This window comes from Solanum stenotomum, chromosome 3, assembly GCF_019186545.1.
Source record: "Solanum stenotomum isolate F172 chromosome 3, ASM1918654v1, whole genome shotgun sequence".
In the NCBI taxonomy this organism is placed as follows: domain Eukaryota; kingdom Viridiplantae; phylum Streptophyta; class Magnoliopsida; order Solanales; family Solanaceae; genus Solanum; species Solanum stenotomum.
This window is the reverse complement of record NC_064284.1, coordinates 50,749,141-50,755,241: the sequence shown is the minus strand read 5'-3', so window position 1 is coordinate 50,755,241 and position 6,101 is coordinate 50,749,141.

The following is a 6,101-nucleotide window of genomic DNA, read 5'->3' as shown; positions in this document are numbered from 1 at the left end:
GTCTGTAACAAGACTTAAATCTTCATACCCATTTGAATGCAAGCTCATTTAGGTATAAATTTCTATCTCTTGATGTGTGGCTAAAACCCCCAATTCTTGGGGTATAATTTAGCAATTATGGTTTAAGATAATTGTTGGGTCTTGTTTGATGATAGTCTATTTGTAGTTTAATTGTGATATCGTTTAGTGGTTGTGAATGAATTTAATGCATTTGTAGTTGCAAATACAAGTTTATTTATGTGTTTTCAACTTTCGAGAGAGAGAGGTCGTAAAACTAAGACCACTAGATTGATGGCCAGTGTGAGTGGGTCGACTTAAGGTTTAGCTCGAGAGAGTGAACCCTAGTCCCATGTCCACACACTTAATTCGAGAGAGTGAGTGAGTTAAGGAAGAGGCTGGTCTTCATGCGGCAAGTGGGTGTCCGACAGGAACGCATTTGAAACGGGGTAAGTTGCATGAGAGAGAGCTTATCCTCCTTAAAGTCTAGCCTAGTCACAATTACTCTATGAATCTTCTATCAAAAGCATGTACCCAAAAATATAGCTTAACCCGTATTCCCGTCATATCTCGGGATTCCCTCTCATTACTTAAATACTCTTGTTTATTTTGTTGGTTTGACTTACTTGTGACAAAACCCTCCATTGTTACTTGACACTTTTGTGTCCCCCTTTAATTTATAATGTTTTTAATCGATAATGTCTTTAGCTACGGCTAGATAGAACTAATTTTTATTTTTCTATTAATTCTTAAAACCACTCCCTTAGAACTCGACCCCAACCCTTGGTTGGGTTACTAAACTATTGTACGATCGTAGACACTTGCATCGGAAGTTGTGTCTTGATTACGCAAACATCACTCCCCATTCAAGGACCATGGATGGGTTGACGACTCGTCCTGGTCATCCATCATTTGGGGATGTGGCGTGATTTAGGGTCCCTTGACCTACGGAAGCCATTCATGGATGTGGATGGACCTACGGGGCATGGACCCCTTCCGTAGGTCATCCCATTTTGGGCAGCCTCATGGTTTCCTTGGGGTCTTGGGGTTTAGACTTAGGATTCTCCTCAAGGACCCTTTGGGTGGTCCTTGGGGGGTCGTACCTTGGTGTCTAACTCCTAAGCACCTCAACCATGGCTCGGGACAACCTTAAACCACTTCAAAATTCAAGACAAACTCACACATTCCCTAGTTTGGCTCTAGTTTCACTAGTTCATTTTTACGGTCGTTATATTATCCCCTACTTAAGAACATTAGTCCTCGAATGACACTTTAAACATATTAAGGGGGTTAATGAATCAGGACTAGTAGCCCATCATGCATACAGTATCATAATCAAATATATACAACTAGGAGGAAACATCAACTCCACATCAACAAGCTCAAAACACAACAAGAAGGTAGGAACTACATCTACAAACTCATTATGCATCAAAACATCGCATTCTTCATTTCATGGAGGAACTTCCTTCTCCAAATCACATCATGCTCATCACAACATCATTAAGCACATTTAAGCAATTTTCTCATAAAAGCACACTATGCAACTTCTTCATAAAAACACATTTAGGCATGTTCAACATTTAACCTCATGAAGAATATAGACAACTCATACTAAATGCACATCAACATGAGGAACATATATCATGAAAACTCATTTTCTCATATAAACAATAATTCAAATAGATGATGCATAACATAATGAGACCATAGAAACACACTGTCACACATGACTTCAAAACATGAAACAAGCTACAAGGAACTCTTGGTCTCAAGGTTGAATAGGAATAGAAGGAAAGAGATAAGGATATGAACACTCTTAACAAACTTACTATTCAACATACTATCCCCCAAATAGGAGAAAACCCAACTAAGGCAAACATAAACAACATAAGGATCTCATCACAACAAAAAGAAACTATAACTTACCGGTACATTCATCCGGATTAGCTCCTTTGTCGTTGTTAGCTTGAAGCACAAAGAAACTGTTCTTCTTTGGAGCATCAATATTAGGGCCATTAAGAGAAGCTTGTTTGGCCTCCCTTCCTCTAGCCGTAAAAATAGGAAAATCTTTCAATTGGTGATCATTCTTTCCACACCCAAAGTATCCACTAGGATCGGCTACACACTTCCCATAATGCTTCTTTCCACTATTGTGGAAAGTAGGTTTAGAAAATTGAGATCCACCACCTCTCTCTTCATTAACCTTAGGAGCACTTGAAGAATGTTGGGTTGGAGCTCTATTCTTGAACCTAGGTTGACCTTGTTCGTCGGATCTACCCCTCTTCAAATCCTTATTCAACCTCTTCAGTTTGGACACTAAAGGAAAATGTACCTCCCACGAGGCTAACCTTCCATGCACAACGACATGAAGCATAGAACCCAAGGTCCTATTCACAACCTCAGTTTGGCCATCAAATTGTGGGTGACACGAAGTTGAGAACAACAACTTTGTGCCAAGTCTACCCCACAATTCCTTCCAAAAGTGACTAAGTAATTTTGGATCCCTATCACTTACAATGGTTTGAGGAATTCCATGCAACTTAACAACATGGTCAACGAGCAAAGTCTCTACATTGGAAGCATCATCACATTTATGACATGGAATGAAATGAGCCATCTTTGAAAATCAAACAACAACAACAACAAAGACGCTATCTCTACCTCTTTTGGTCCTTGGCAGACCAAAAACTAAGTTCATTGAAATATCTAGCCAAGGTATTTAAGGGGTAGGGAGTTGAGTGTATAAACCATGGGGAATGAGGCGTGACTTAGCATGTCGACATTCAACACATTTACCACAAATTCGAACAACATCTTGATGCATTTTAGGCCAATAGAATTGTTCCTCAAGAATTTCCCTTGTTTTCTTAATACCAAAATGACCCATTAAACCTCCATTGTGTGCCTCCCTCACAAATAGTTCTCTCCAAGAGCTCATAGGCAGACAGTTTCTTGGCTTTTACAAAGAAACCATCAAACGTGGAATAGGGGGTAGAAGACCTATCCCTCATCCATCTTTTACTCTCCCATTCCTCACAATCTTTGAAGATTTGAGGAAACATGGTATCCTTGTGATACAATGCCTTCAAACATTCAAAGCCAATCAATTTGGAAGACAAGGTATTTATCAACATGTGTTTTCTACACAAGGCATCGACCACCACATTTTCCTTTCCCTTTTTGTATTGGATTACATAAAGGAAAGTTTCAAGGAATTCAATCCATTTTGCGTGCCTCCTATTCAAATTTTCTTGGGCTGGAATATGCTTTAGGGACTCATGATCAATCCTAATGACAAATTCCTTGGGCCACAAGTAATGTTGTCAATTACCCAAAGCCCTAATCAAGGCATTCAATTCAAGATCATAAGTGAAATAATTCAAACTAGCACCTTTTAGCTTTTCACTAAAGTAAGCAATGGGATTTTTTTCTTGCATTAAGATGGCTCCAATGCCTACTTTACTAGCATCACATTCCACTTCAAATATTTTATCAAAATATGGTAATTGAAACAAAGGAGCAGAACTAGACATAAATTTTAAAGCCTCAAAAGCTTTGACTTGTTCCTCTCCCTACTTAAAAGGTCTATCCTTTTGGATTACCTCGGTCAATGGGGCTGTTATGGTACTAAAACCTTTGACAAATCGTCTATAAAAACTAGCCAACCCATGAAAGCTTCTTACATTGCGTTATGGATTTTGGAATTGGCCAATTCTTAATAACCTCAATTTTAGACTCATCCACTTCACACTACAAGAAAAAGGCTCTACAACGAAGGGAAAACTGGTCCCTAAAAGTGAGATTTTAGTCCCTAAAGGTCAATAGTGACTAGCAAAACTGGTCGCCAGCTCGTCCTTATAGCCTTCTTCGCTGAAGGTCAATAAGGACAGGTGGACTAGTTGGTCCTTAAAATGTATTTGCGACTAGTATAAAACTGGTCCTTAGAATAACTTTAGGGATGGTAGTTCTAGTCCTAGAAATACTTCTGGGGACAATATTTACTGGTCCTTACTTGTAAAACCAATTGGTGCTTAAAGATTTACAACCACTAGTGTGCTTGCCCGAAAAAGCCAATTTGGACCAAGTGTGGTCCATATCTACACATGATCTTTAATTTTATATTCTTGGAATTATAATACAATTATTAATGGCAATAATCAAATTTCATATATACAGAACTACCACAACCTGCTTTATATATATATATAAACACCATAATACATATGTCCTGTCATTCTTTACACAAATACTTCACGAAAAAAGAAATCTAATATTCTCTGTAAAATAATATTAATGTAGATGTCTTGTTGGCTTATTCAAATGCCTAGGCCCTTTGAGTTTAAGCACCAACATTTCCCATGTTTGAAAAGTGTCAGGTCAAACACTCCCAAGTCCAGTTGTTATTTCGAACACTCCCAGGTCTAGTTTGTGTCATATACAAAAGTTGATCTTCACGTAGATTCCAGCCTTTTAGGAGTTCAGCAAAGTGCCATATTTGTCTAGTGTAGGGTCTAGTTATTCACAAAGTTCAGGAGAGTGTGAATCCTTGAAACATGCTAATGCACTGAACGTGATTGTCAAGGCCAACAATGTATTGATGATGCCCTGTAATTTAATGTAGCTGCAATAATAGAGGACATACAAGATTTGACATTATGAGCAGGCTTTAATTTAAAAATCAAAGGATCTAATTTGTTGGTAACCAAGGTGATATACAAGCATGTTTATTCCATATGGTTTATGCATAATGTAAAGGCTCAATGATGGTGCAACTTTAACTGAGCTACTGTCAATTTCTTGAATAGTCAAATTTTAAAAGTATAATTATAAGTAAATATAGTATGTTAACCCTTAGCTTGTATGACCATAGTAAGTTATATTAATTTATTTAACCAACGAATAATATGGAGAGATCTAGAAGAAATAACAATGACATGCCAGTGTGATCTCACTAGTGACGTCTGAATAGGGTTGTGTAAAGTAGAGAGGTTGTTTCCAATATCACGAGATCAATAACATGCTAAAGATACAATACGATTAGTTGTAGAAGTTCGACACTAGTGATGTGTAAAATGATGAGGCAGTAAAATAAACGCCAAGGTTAGGACAATATATAACTATACCTCTTGACTTGAATGCTTTCATCAAAAATAGCTTGGCAAGACAAATGGGCCATAATGCATTTGTGGATATGTTGAGAGACACCTCGTGATTAATCCAAGACTAGTCTACTGTGTTGATCTTATGTTTGATAATAGACACACATATGAATCATTAATAACTAAATAACCGGGTTCGGACCAACCTGCTGGATGTGAATATTGTAACTGCTCAACATTCAACCAGTATTTACTTCTATATGCTTGTATTTGCTAGTTGATTCCTGAAAATTAACAGCTCAACATTATTAATCTTAGTTACAACTCCCATAAATATTTAAAAGATGTGTCTTTTTTTCTTAAAAGACAAATAGTAATATCTAGTTATTTAAAGTTAGTCAATAATTAGCTCGATACATATAAGTATCAGTAAGGTAAAAGGTTCTATAGTAACCCGTTCTGTAGTAGGTACTTGCTTCAAAACATTTGGAAATGTTGCAGAATACAATGGGATAGATGGTCTACTAGTATAAGAAATTCAAAGCATTATCTTTTCTCCTCAACAATTCTTACTTAAGAGCTTTGTTTAATTTACAATTATAATGAACAACATGAAAAAATAATTCATCAGGTAAGACTACAAGTTACAAACTAAAATATAGCACACTTCTCCGCAACATTCAACTATGTTGTCCTGCCAACTCTTTATAGAAAAAAAAGTATATTCTCTTTAACCCAAATGTACAATCTTAAACTTGTCCTATTACTGGGTATTAGAAAAAGTCAATTCAATGACAATTCTTACTTCTTAACCCTTTCGATCTTTTGCACTTTCCACCTCTATAGTTACTTGCGTCCCTAGCTTTGCCCCTACTCTAGTTATGCAAAACACTAGATACCATATTCGTAAAGTAACTATAATTACAAGATAGTATAGTTTTGATCTTCCTCATACAACCTGCACACGAACACCGCCTCATCATTCTCCTTCTCTCATTTTTA